Below are 13,945 nucleotides of genomic sequence, written 5' to 3'. Positions count from 1 at the left end.
TCCCCATAGGAGAACCTTTTGAATAACCCGTTTTGGTTTCAGGTAGAACCCTTTTGGTTCCAGGTTCTATCTGGAACCAAAAATAGTTATCCTATGTGGACAGCCGAAGAACTCCTTTGGAATCCTTTTTTCTAAGAGAGTAGGGAGTAAATTGCTCTCATCCAATGAAAAGTCCCAGCACCTTACAGTCATTTTAATCTCCTCCAAAATATGCTAGTGACTCAAGGTGAAGTTGTTTCTGTAGGCGCTGTGAGAACAAGTCAGGATTTCTTTAGCCAGAAGAATGACTGCCTTGTGTCCTGCTAGGAGTGGTTGACAGCACAGCACAAGAGAAGAGGGAAGAGGGAAGAGGGAAGAGGAGAGAGAGAGAGAGAGAGAGAGAGAGAGAGAGAGAGAGAGAGAGACAGTGTCAGTAGAGCAGGGTACAGGACACATTGCTTTCTCCCTCTTCTTGTCATGACAGTGTGATGTGAGAGGGTGTGTTCGGGACAGGGGAGAGACGAAGAAAAACAAACTCCTGCTGCACCTCTCCCTCTATTTGGATTCCATCCAGGATTTTTTTGTTTGGGTTTTGCTGTACATGAAGAAGACTGACAGTGGTGCACTCTACGTGACAAGCTGTGTGTTTGCTAAGTCCTGCTGTTTTTCTTTTGTTGTTACTGGAAACTTGCCCTTAGGTAAAGTAAACTTCCATCATGCTTTGTTAGAAGGATTGACTTTTTCAGACTGACAATCAGCTGGGAGAGAAGTGGTGTATGAAAGACTCCAGGTGAGACACATTACTCACTTTGTGCTGGCTGCATGTGTAGATCTGTCAGTAGTCAAAAGGTTCATTGATGAGTTTGTCTATTTCCATGTTATTCAATATAGTTTATTCTGTATTTTCTGTTGCTGGTTTAAAAGGAGGGAGAATCATGAATGAATGAACTAATGAGTGGATCATGCGCTTGTTATTCTTGTGATACGTTATTATTGAATTATAAGGGGTTTAAACAAACTGAACTAAATATATAACAAAATGTTATAATTGGTTGAGATTGTGGAGGAATTGTATAGCCACTCTTGGTTGGATATCATTGGTTGGATAGCATCTGGTTGTTTGTGTTAATGCCAACCTACAGGAGTGGGTCCTGTGACTGGCCATGGCTTATCAGAGCCTCAGACAGACACAACACAAGCCTAGGTTTTCCTCCCCTGAGTCTGCACACTGGAAGCTGAGATCTACAGGGCAGATTAACTAGGTATGGTTTGGCTAGTTGGCTACGATGGAGACCAACAGACAATGATCATGTCTGTGTACCTCTGCCTCTTCTAACTGTTCTCTCATAGTCTCTTTGCAGATTCTCTTATCAGGGTGGGGAGAGGGACAGAAGGATAGAGGGAGAGAGACAGAGAGAGGGAGACAGGGGGGAGACAGAGGAAGAGAGAGAGAGGGCACAGACCCGTTACAAAGGCAACAGTCATTGCCACGTTTAGTCCCTTCTTCTTCCCACCCCTCAAACAGTGGATGCTATTGAGAGAAATAGAGGGAGTGAGAGAGTGGTTTTGCAGTGGGTCAGACACGTCTTGGGGGCCTAGCAGACAGGGAAATGCTCTCTAGACATTGACTTAAACTGCAATAATAACTCCTTTATTATGGAAGATTGTTTTGTTATGTTCACACAGCAATCAGGGCCATGTCATCAAATGTGACATGTCATTCCACCAGTCCGACTTCTAATGTGTGTACTTTGACTGACCTGTTCCTAATTTCATTATTTTATTTAACCTTTATTTAAAATAGGCATGTCAGTTTAAGAACAAATTCTTATTTACAATGACGGCCTACACCGGCCAAAGCCGGAAGACGTTGGGCCAATTGTGCACCGCCCTATGGGACTTCCAATCACGGCCGGTTGTGATACAGCCTGGATACGAACTAGGGTGTCTGTAGTGACGCCTCGAGCACTGAGATGTAATGCCTTAGACCGCTGCGCCACTCGGTAGCCCCATTGCTTATTGCTGTTGGCTACCCTGAATGTGAGAGCCTTTTTGATACATTATAACTGTATTAAGAAGATGCATGATCCCTTTACCCCGTTAGAGAAATGTACAGTACTGACAGAACAGAAATAAGTGGTCTACTCTGTTGTGCTCGGTTACGGATGCTTCTTTCAGTGCACATGTATGCTGGTGTTGGTGTGAGGTCAAATCTGGCCAATGCCCTTTGAACCCAGTAACACACTTTCTCCTTACTTCCCTGTCCTTCTTCACGGTCAGATCAAATAGGTTATTTTTGAGGGATATATATTTTATATATTGTATACAATAGAGACTACCTGTCATATAGCATATTTATCTTTCTTTTATCTAATGAGTAGTTTCCCAAGCTGTGAGGATGCCTGTCTGTGAGAGATTGTTATTGTTATATACGGCTGTGTGAGGCTGGGACTTCAGGCCTTTCCAACAGCTGCAATATCTGGGCTTCACACACTACCAGGCGGTGCCTGTCTTTGTAGATGCTGCAGACTGGGTGACCTCTACTAAAAGCTCTTTCCTCATGTGATTTCCTTTCTTCACTCTTCTTCTTCTTTTATGTCTCGCCTCGAGGCAAGCGCTTCATCCAAAACAAAGAGATAATCAGTTTCTGCCCGAATCGTCCTTTGCAATCTTTTTTCTATTCCATAGTCGGTTATTGCCTGTTTGCAAGGCCTTGGAAAGTGAGCTCAGCATCAGTCTTCACATTGTTCTCTTCAAATTGGTGGTTCCAATGGCTCAGTGAGGTAGAGCATGGTGCCAGGGTTGTGGGTTCCATTGCTGCTTGGTCCAGATATACACACAGTTGCTTAGATAAAAGCATCTGCTAACTGACCATATTAGCATTCACAGATTTGTTTGGCGGTAGTTAGTTTACAATGAATGAAACCCAAAATTAGCTGATCATCATCATTACTGGTCCTATATATATGAGAACACGCCAGACTGATGGTTGGGGTGTTTTCCAAATGTGTTGTCATGGTAACACATGGTTGGCAGTCCAAATGAGATGATGTCATCATGTGAGGCACTGGTGACATTTACAGCAGTTGAATAGTGCACCTGTTGTCATTTTCTCCAAGGAAACCGCTCTCTCTCTGGCTACTTGTCTGGAAAATGTCTCATTATAGGCCACATCAGTTGAATACACATGAACACATGATGCTTGTCCAAAACAAGAACCACATTACTATGATATATTGCAGGCATTCGATTCATATTCATCAGGTTGGAATCTGTGATTCTGAATATCTGAATATGAGCAATTAGAAATATACTTGTTTTGGGAAGGAGATTCCTGAATGTAGCAGAGGGGGAGAAGAGGATTGTTGTCCGTCCATCCATCCAGAGGATCGGTTTCCATTAATTAAAGGGATATATCCCACACTGTCGTTTCCTCCCCACCCCAACCCTGCCTCCACCTCTTCCCTGTTACTCCGTCTTCCCATAGTGTTGTCCTTAGCAACAACAACAAGCAATACTTTTTCCTCTACACACCGGACTGGGTTTGAGGTGGACATTTCTATGGATTTCTGAACTCATTTGTGAAGACCTCTCTCTTGTAACTGACTGACATTTACCACTTGAGGAAGAGGAGGACCAATCTAGAGTCAAAAGGAAAAAGGGGAGGGCGAGTCTGTGACACTCTCTACAAGCAACATACTGTGTGAAAGGGTTGCCTTTTAACTCCGAAAAGGAGGGAGGGTGGCTGCTGTTTTGTTGCACTGACACACAGGGCCTTGTGTACTTGTTACTCAGCTTATTCTGGCAACACCCCGTTTAAATTCCTGGCTCGCTGTTCCTCTTTGTCTGTTTTTCTCTTTCTAAAAAGGGGGACTGCAAGATTAATGAATAGACCAAGGAGTCTATCAAAGGACTGTTGGCGAGGCACAGCCTGGCACCAAAGCAGGTGGCACCAGTTGACACTTCAGCCAAACGTCACCTGGCTGGTATAGAGTTACAGACTTTTAGATTCGCTTGGAGAAAGAGAAGTATTGCATTTGCCTGCTGTCGTTTACATTTGGAGAATTTTCAGTTGGAGAAGAAGTAACTGTGTGTACCATAGGAGCAAGTCCTGGGATAGTCTGTTTTGAGGATCCAGTAAGCCATGGCACCAGCGTTTCTGCCCACTGACCTGAGCGATGGAGCATTATCTCTGTTCAGCTAACATTGGGGTCAAAATATTTCTGCCGTCAAATCCCCAATCTAAAATCCAGGTTGTACCGAAGGTAAGTGGGAGTATAGAGATTAAATTGTGGCAATGGATAAATGAATAAGGAAAACATTTGATACTTTAGTGAGCCTCATAGTTGGCATGTTGTGAAACATGTTGTGAAACATGCTCAGAAGGGCATGTATTGGCTGAGCTTAGATTAACGTAGTGTAACTGATTGTCATTTAATGTCTCATTGTATAACAAAAACAGTTGGTCTGTGGAAATGCAAAGTAGAAATGGTGAATTTGGAGACCAGATGTGTATACTAATCAACATGGTTCCCGCTCACTCTCTCTCGCTCGTTCCCTCTTTACATCATGTGGTTACGATATCAGTTGCGACTTCCCAAAGGCTATCGGTCAGCTCTGTTCTCACATACATTGTCCAATAATTCCCTGGGGATTTCCCTGGCCATGTGCTGTCCGTATCAGCATGTGTGGTAGGGCAACTGTATGGGGTGGCTGGGCCCTGTAACCCAGTGGAGTGGAGGAGGGTCCAGTCACCTAGTCAATTCCCTCTCTCCTCTGGGGGATTATGGACATTGAAAAGAGCTCTTTGTACCAACCAGCACAGGAATTTCTGTAGAGTTCCGTGTCTTTGGGAAACAAACAGCCAAAGTCAACAGAACTTTTGAGCAATGACCTGCTTTTGGAATACCAGGGAATACCACTCTAACTCTCAAAGTCCCTCTGCCCTAACCCCTAATGGAAGTAGGGAAATATCGGAGCCTGAGAAAGAATGACTCACTCCCGAACGGTTGCACTTGCATTTAAGCCAGGGGTTTAGTTTTAGTCAAGCTTGCCATGCTGGTCATGCATTTATTAGATAGCAGTAGATTGCGGACAACAAGTGTTTTTGAATGTGAAGGATATACAGTGCCTTGCGAAAGTATTCGCCCCCCTTGAACTTTGCGACCTTTTGCCACATTTCAGGCTTCAAACATAAAGATATAAAACTGTATTTTTTTGTGAAGAATCAACAACAAGTGAGACACAATCATGAAGTGGAACGACATTTATTGGATATTTCAAACTTTTTTAACAAATCAAAAACTGAAAAATTGGGTGTGCAAAATTATTCAGCCCCCTTAAGTTAATACTTTGTAGCGCCACCTTTTGCTGCGATTACAGCTGTAATTCGCTTGGGGTATGTCTCTATCAGTTTTGCACATCGAGAGACTGAAATTTTTTCACATTCCTCCTTGCAAAACAGCTCGAGCTCAGTGAGGTTGGATGGAGAGCATTTGTGAACAGCAGTTTTCAGTTCTTTCCACAGATTCTCGATTGGATTCAGGTCTGGACTTTGACTTGGCCATTCTAACACCTGGATATGTTTATTTTTAAACCACTCCACTGTAGATTTTGCTTTATGTTTTGGATCATTGTCTTGTTGGAAGACAAATCTCCGTCCCAGTCTCAGGTCTTTTGCAGACTCCATCATGTTTTCTTCCAGATTCCCATCAATTTTAACCATCTTCACTGTCCCTGTTGAAGAAAAGCAGGCCCAAACCATGATGCTGCCACCACCATGTTTGACAGTGGGGATGGTGTGTTCATTGTGATGAGCTGTGTTGCTTTTACGCCAAACATAACGTTTTGCATTGTTGCCAAAAAGTTCAATTTTGTTTTCATCTGACCAGAGCACCTTCTTCCACATGTTTGGTGTGTCTCCCAGGTGGCTTGTGGCAAACTTTAAACAACACTTTTTATGGATATCTTTAAGAAATGGCTTTCTTCTTGCCACTTCCATAAAGGCCAGATTTGTGCAATATATACACCTCAGCTGTAGACCTCTGCAGTTCATCCAGAGTGATCATGGGCCTCTTGGCTGCATCTCTGATCAGTCTTCTCCTTGTATGAGCTGAAAGTTTAGAGGGACGGCCAGGTCTTGGTAGATTTGCAGTGGTCTAATACTCCTTCCATTTCAATATTATCGCTTGCACAGTGCTCCTTGGGATGTTTAAAGCTTGGGAAATCTTTTTGTATCCAAATCCTCTGTCCTTCATGTATCTCGGACCTGCCTGGTGGGTTCCTTGTTCTTCATGATGCTCTCTGCGCTTTTAACGGACCTCTGAGACTATCACAGTGGAGGTGCATTTATACGGAGACTTGATTACACACAGGTGGATTGTATTTATCATCATTAGTCATTTAGGTCAACATTGGATCATTCAGAGATCCTCACTGAACTTCTGGAGAGAGTTTGCTGCACTGAAAGTAAAGGGGCTGAATAATTTTGCACGCCCAATTTTTCAGTTTTTGATTTGTTAAAAAAGTTTGAAATATCCAATTAATGTCGTTCCACTTCATAATTGTGTCCCACTTGTTGTTGATTCTTCACAAAAAAATACAGTTTTATATCTTTATGTTTGAAGCCTGAAATGTGGCAAAAGGTCGCAAAGTTCAAGGGGGCCGAATACTTTTGCAAGGCACTGTATTTTTGTATGGAAATGTTAATCTGATAATTATAGTGTCCCTCTTCTATCCACTGAGCTGCTCACTGTAGTTTCAGTATTTGTTGGTGTGAGTTGTTCAGTGAGGTCAGTACTTGGGTGGGAAATCAGTCACATAGCATACAGTCACTCATATTGGCCTTGTAATATGTCTTATGAAGAGGCAATAATGCATTTTAAGACTTAAGACTGTTTAATAATAATGACTATATAATCACAGAATGTAAGGAGTGGGAGTCTAACCTGGAAGCTTATAAGAAATCCCACTATTCCCTCCGACGAACCATCAAACAGGCAAGCGTCAATACAGGAGTAAGATTGAATCGTACTACACTGGCTCTAACGCTTTTCGGATGTGGCAGGGCTTGCAAACTATTACAGATTACAAAGGGAAGCACATCCACGAGCTGCCCAGTGACATGAGCCTACCAGCAAGCTAAATTACTTCTATGCTCACTTCGAGGCAAGCAACACTGATAAGAGCATCAGCTGTTCCAGACGACTGTGTGATCACGCTTTCTGTAGCTGATGTGAGTAAGACCTTTAAACAGGTCAACATTCACAAGCCCGCAGGGCCAGATGGATTACCAGGATGTATTCTCCAAGAATGCGCTGACCTACTGGCAAGTGTTTTCACTGGCATTTTCAACCTATCCCTGACTGAGTCTGTAATGCCAACGTGTTTCAAGTGGACCACCATAGTCCCTGTACCCAAGAACACTAAGGAACCTGCTTAAATGACTACAGACCCGTAGCACTCACGTCTGTAGCCATGAAGTGCTTTGAAAGGCTGGCCATAGCTCACATCAAATGCCATTATCCCAGAAACCCTAGACCCACTCCAATTTGCATACCGCCCCAACATATCCCAGATAATGCAATCTCTATTGCACTCCACACTGCCCTTTCCCACCTGGACAAAATTAACACCAATGTGAGAATGCTATTCATTGACTATAGCTCAACGTTCAACACCAAAGTGCCCTCAAAGCTCATCACTAAGCTAAGGACCCTGGGACTAAACACCTCCCTCTGTAACTGAATCCTGTACTTCCTGACAGACCGCCCCCAGGTGGTATGGATAGGTAACAACACATCTGCCAAGCTGATCCTCAACACGGGGGTCCCTCAGGGATGCGTGCACAGTCCCCTCCTGTACTCCCTGTAGACTCATGACTGCATGGCCAGGCATAACTCCAACACCATCGTTAAGTTTACCAATGACACAACAGTGGTAGGCCTGATCACCGACAATGATGATACAGCCTATAGGGAGGAGATCAGAGACCTGGTCTTGTGGTGCCAGGATAACAACCTCTCCTTCAACGTGATTAAGACAAAGGAGATGATTGTGGACTATAGAAAAAGGAGGACCGAGCACTCCCCTATTCTCATCAATGGGGCTGTAGTGAAGCAGGTTTAGAGCTTCAAGTTCCTTGGTGTCCATATCACCAACTAACTATCATAGTCCAAACACACCAAGACAGTCGTGAAGAGGGCACGACAAAGCCTATTCCTCCTCAGGAAAATATTTGGCATGGGTACTCAGATCCTCAAAAAGTTCTACAGTTGCACCATCGAGAGCATCCTGTCTTGTTGCATCACTGCCTGGCATGGCAACTGCTCGGCCTCCGACCGCAAGGCACAGAGGTATAGGACCTCTATGGCAGGCGGTGTCATAGGAAGGCCCTAAAAACTGTTAAAGATTCCAGCCACCTTAGTCCTAGACTGTTCTCTCTGCTACCACACGGCAAGCGGTACCGGAGCGCCAAGTCTATGTCCAAAAGGCTTCTTAACAGCTTCTACCCCCAAGCCATAAGACTCCTGAACAGCTAATCAAATGGCTACCCATGCTATTTGCATTGCTCCCCACACCCCCTCTTTTACGCTGCCGCTACTTTGTTGTTTATCTATGCATAGTCACTTTAACTCTACCTACATGTACATACAGTGCCTTGCGAAAGTATTCGGCCCCCTTGAACTTTGCGACCTTTTGCCACATTTCAGGCTTCAAACATAAAGATATAAAACTGTATTTTTTTGTGAAGAATCAACAACAAGTGGGACACAATCATGAAGTGGAATATTTCAAACTTTTTTAACAAATCAAAAACTGAAAAATTGGGCGTGCAAAATTATTCAGCCCCCTTAAGTTAATACTTTGTAGCGCCACCTATCGGACCCAAGCGAATTACAGCTGTAATCGCAGCAAAAGGTGGCGCTACAAAGTATTAACTTAAGGGGGCTGAATAATTTTGCACGCCCAATTTTTCAGTTTTTGATTTGTTAAAAAAGTTTGAAATATTCCACTTCATGATTGTGTCCCACTTGTTGTTGATTCTTCACAAAAAAATACAGTTTTATATCTTTATGTTTGAAGCCTGAAATGTGGCAAAAGGTCGCAAAGTTCAAGGGGGCCGAATACTTTCGCAAGGCACTGTATTACCTCAATTACCTCGACTAACCTGTGCCCCCGCACATTGACTCTGTACCGGTACCCCCTGTATATAGCCTCCACATCGACTCTGTACAGGTACCCCCCTGTATATAGCCTCCACATCGACTCTGTACCGGTACCCCCTGTATATAGCCTCCACATCGACTCTGTACCGGTACCCCCTGTATATAGCCTCCACATCGACTCTGTACCGGTACCCCCTGTATATAGCCTCCACATCGACTTTGTACTGGTACCCCTTGTATATAGCCTCCACATCGACTCTGTACCGGTACCCCCTGTATATAGCCTCCACATCGACTCTGTACCGGTACCCCCTGTATATAGCCTCCACATCAACTCTGTACCGGTACCCCCTGTATATAGCCTCCACATCGACTCTGTACCGGTACCCCCTGTACATAGCTTCCACATCAACTCTGTACCGGTACCCCCTGTATATAGCCTCCACATTGACTCTGTACCGGTACCCCCTGTATATAGCCTCCACATTGACTCTGTACCGGTACCCCCTGTATATGGCCTCGTTATTGTTATTTTACTGCTGTTCTTTAATTATTTGTATTTTAGATTTTTTACACTTATTTTTCTTAAAACTGCATTGTTGGTTAAGGGCTTTTAAGTAAGCATTTCACTGTTGTCTTTGGCGCATGTGGCAAATACAATTTTTATCTGATAATGATCACAATTGACTGAATAACGGCCACAAATAAGTTATAAAGCATTATCACACATGTATGCTTTAACTAATGAAAGTGTCATACCTTCAACGGCTTTCACAAAGGGTATGATGATCTTGTGAGTCTGTGTTCTGTAGCTCTGCTGTTCCCCACGGTGGAGCAGGTGGTGTGTTTAGCCTGCAGCAGAGAGTGGCTGTGGTCCAAAACGGATAGCTCTGGGCCAGGGCACTGAGCCTGTGTGTTTAGAGCACACCATCAGCTGAGGAAAGAATGCCAAAAACTCTTCCAGGCAATGCAGAGTATGTCAATATTGATATCATTGCTATATTTTATTTTTTTAGCTGCTTATGGAACATGTGGTCGGTTGGTTCGACACTCCTATTATTCCTACAGAACGATTCATTGTAAATCAGAAATAGTTGTACTTTATAATATGTAACTCGGCATCAGATGCGCAAGTGACCATTTAGTTGAGAGATCATTGTGCATATCAAATCTCCAATTTAATGTTTAAAACATCTGCATCTGTTGTTAGCAAATGTTAAATGTCCTGTTTGCATTTTTGTCTGTTGCACCCTGATCTCTTGGACGTGTTCCCTGAACTACACACAGAGATCCTTGTATCCCTTCTATCCCCCTGTTCCTTATAAGAAAGTGACAGAGGACCTATCGGACCTGGGGGCCACTATCGGCCCTGGGGGCCACTATCGGACCTGGCCTTGGCCTCAGCCCAACAGGAAAAGCTGCCTCTGTCGGCCATACAGGATGTCCACATATAGTGACACAGGACCGTTGAGTCTTCTGGCTGTCCTTTGTTTGTCATCATCTTCCTCTTGCTGTCACTCTGTTTTTCCTTGATCCTTCCGTGAAGAGATACAATCTCTTATATGGTTCACAGTTCACACAACAAGTCCATCTATTGACTTTCTCAAGGTCTATTTTCTTAAATTATTGCCTGATTTTACAATAAGGTTTTTCATAGGTGCTTTCATAAGATTGTTAAATGGAGAATTTTATGAGAAAGTACCATCATACTGGCCAGTTTTAGCTATACATGGCGACCATAACTTGAGTTAATTACTGTGCATTGCTCACTAAACATATAGCCATAAACAACACTTTTAGCCATGTGCAAAAGTGGAAACCATTTATTCTGTCTGGGAGGCCACATCCATTGGCTGTATCCCGTATACCAATGCTATTCATTAATCCATTCTTAGATTTCTGTTATGCTTTGAAAGCTTTGGATGTTGTTACAATGAATCGTGAAACACTAAATAAATCCAAACGTGTGAGGCCAGTAATCCAGTTAAGAAGATTGTCTAAACTGAGATTCTCTTTTTTAATATGTTAGACTGACCAACCCCAACCACTGACCCTGATTGGCATTTTACACTGCCTATTCCAGATTCTCTTTGTTCTCTGTGGCCTATAATAAACAGTCATATCTCTCGCTGGTGCTAAAGAGAAGGAGAGTAGGGAGGGAAGTCTTTGATGCTGTTCACTGTTTAGCACCCTGTACGGTGTACATATTAGGACATACACCCCTCCTGCCTGTCCCAGGTGCCCACTGGGTAGGTGAGTCATCTCCAGCCTCTGTCCTAATGATCGTAATGATGCAATCAGCCCATGTTAAACAGCATGATCTAAGCCAGAGGAGTGGTTAGGTAGAGGAGTGGTTAGGTAGAGGAGTGGTTTGGCGTCAGGCCCTTTTAACACTCGGAGAAGCAGCTACTAAGGTCCGAGGTCACTGGAGGTGAAAGGAAGGGAGGGATGAGGGAATCACTCCCATCAACATTTTGTGATTATCAATGGTAATATTTGCAGGAAAAAAGCATTAAAGGAAAAAATCCTACCGGCTGTATTTCTGTATTTCGAAATTCGGAAAGTATTCAGACCACTTGACTTTTCCCACATTATGTTAAGTTACAGCCTTATTGTAAAATGGATTAAATAAAAAATGTTGCTCATCAATCTACAGACAATGCCCCATAATGACAAAGCGAAAACAGGTTTTTAGACATTTTTGAAGATGTATTAAAAATAAAAGACAGAAATACCTTATTTACATAAGTATTCACCTTTCCTATGCGACTAAATTTAGCTCAGGTGCATCCTGTTTCCATTGATCATCCTTGAGATGTTTCTACAACTTGAATGGAGCCCACCTGTGGTAAATTCAATTGATTGGACATGATTTGGAAAGACACACACCTGTCTATATAAGGTCCAACAGTTGACAGTGCATGTCAGAGCAAAAACCAAGCCATGAGGTCGAAGTAATTGTCCGTAGAGCTCCGAGACAGATTTGTGTCGAGGCACAGATCTGGGGAAGGGTACCAAAAAATGTCTGCAGCATTGAAGGTCCCCAAGAACACAGTGGCCTCCATCATTCTTAAAAGGAAGGAGTTTGGAACCACTAATACTCTTCCTAGAGCTGGCAATGGGGGAGAAGGGCCTTGGTCAAGGAGGTGACCAAGAACCTGATGGTCTGACAGAGCTAGATTGATGAGGGAATAAAACAATTTAATCCATTTTAGAATAAGGCTGTAACGTAACAAAATGTGGAAAAAGTCAAGGTGTCTGAATACTTTCCGACTGCACCGTATATATCTTGAAAACTTGATTGCTGACCGACAAAACATTTTAGGACCATATCAACAATGGACTAATGAAACAAATATCAAAATAGAGTTTTTGGGTGGAATCTTCCATCCTGCATTTGGTCTTCTTAGAAATACCTAAGAAATCATTGATAAATAAATAACCTTCGAAATTAAAGTTGGTTTTGTGAGTTGTAGAGCTATACAGAGCAGTTAATGTACAGGTAACTGCCAAAATAAAGGAAACACTTGAGTAAATGTATGGTTCTTGAGTTAATTCAGCAATTAACATCCTATCATTCTTAAGGTCATGTATGAAAATAATGTTTCCCATTATTTTGTCTACCATGGCTAGAACAAGACATCTCAGTGACTTTGAAAGAGGTGACTCAAATGAGCATAGGGGGTTTAAGGTGTGTGTGTGTGTATCAGTCACTAGAGCTCAACCAAATTGAAGTCTTATGGGGGATTATAGAGCGGTGGAGTGGTGCAAAACTCCAAATGATGGAATTTCTCAAGGAAAAATGGTGTTGCATCCCTCCAATAGGGTTCCAGACACTTGTAGAATCAATGCCAAGGCGCCTTGAAGCTGTTCTGGCGGCTCGTGGTGGCCTAATGCACTAATAAGACACTTTTTGTTGGTGTTTCCTTTATTTTGGCAGTTACCTGTATAGTGATTTGTGTACAGTCGTGGCCAAATGTTTTGAGAATGACACAAATATACATTTTCACAAAATTTGCTGCTTCAATGTCTTTAGATATTTTTGTTCGATGTTACTATGGAATAATGAAGTATAATTACAAGCATTTCTTAAGTGTCAAAGGCTTTTATTGACAATTACATGAAGTTGATGCAAAGATTCAATATTTGCAGTGTTGACCCTTCTTTTTCAAGCTCTCTGCAATCCGCCCTGGCATGCTGTCAATTAACATCCACATCCTGACTGATGGCAGCCCATTCTTGCATAATCAATGCTTGGAGTTTGTCAGAATTTGTGGGTTTTGTTTGTCCATCCGCCTCTTGAGTATTGACCACAAGTTCTCAATGGGATTAAGGTCTGGGGAGTTTCCTGGCCAAGCTATCACTTTTGCCTTATGGCAAGGTGTTCCATCATGCTGGAATAGGCATTGTTCATCACCAAACTGTTCCTGGAAGGTTGGGAGAAGTTGCTCTCGGAGGATGTGTTGGTACCATTCTTTATTCATGGCTGTGTTCTTAGGCAAAATTGTGAGTGAGCCCACTCCCTAGGCTGAGAAGCAACCCCACACATGAATGGTCTCAGTATGCTTTACTGTTGGCATGACACAGGACTGATGGTACCGCTCACCTTGTCTTTTCCGGACAAGCTTTTTTTCCTGATGCCCCAAACAATCGGAAAGGGGATTCATCAGAGAAAATGACTTTACCCCAGTCCTCAGCAGTCCAATCCCTGTACCTTTTGCAGAATATCAGTCTGTCCCTGATGTTTTTTCTGGAGAGAAGTGGCTTTGCTGCCCTTCTTGACACCAGGCCATCCTCCA

General features: G+C 43.0%; 1 protein-coding gene across 2 annotated transcripts in view; it reads left to right on the top strand.

Annotated features, from left to right (window-relative positions):
• The first annotated feature begins 383 nt into the window (after positions 1-383).
• LOC135552802 (pleckstrin homology-like domain family B member 1) overlaps positions 384-13,945 on the top strand; it is a 107,087-nt gene continuing 93,525 nt past the window's right edge. Inside the window, exon 1 of one of the 2 annotated variants that reach the window (XM_064984655.1) lies at positions 384-677. The gene's annotated coding sequence lies outside the window, so the exon portion shown is untranslated. The other variant, XM_064984654.1, reaches the window with a different exon arrangement.

Source organism: Oncorhynchus masou, chromosome 13, assembly GCF_036934945.1.
Source record: "Oncorhynchus masou masou isolate Uvic2021 chromosome 13, UVic_Omas_1.1, whole genome shotgun sequence".
In the NCBI taxonomy this organism is placed as follows: Eukaryota; Metazoa; Chordata; class Actinopteri; order Salmoniformes; family Salmonidae; genus Oncorhynchus; species Oncorhynchus masou.
This window is presented reverse-complemented; position numbering and strand designations above follow the sequence as displayed.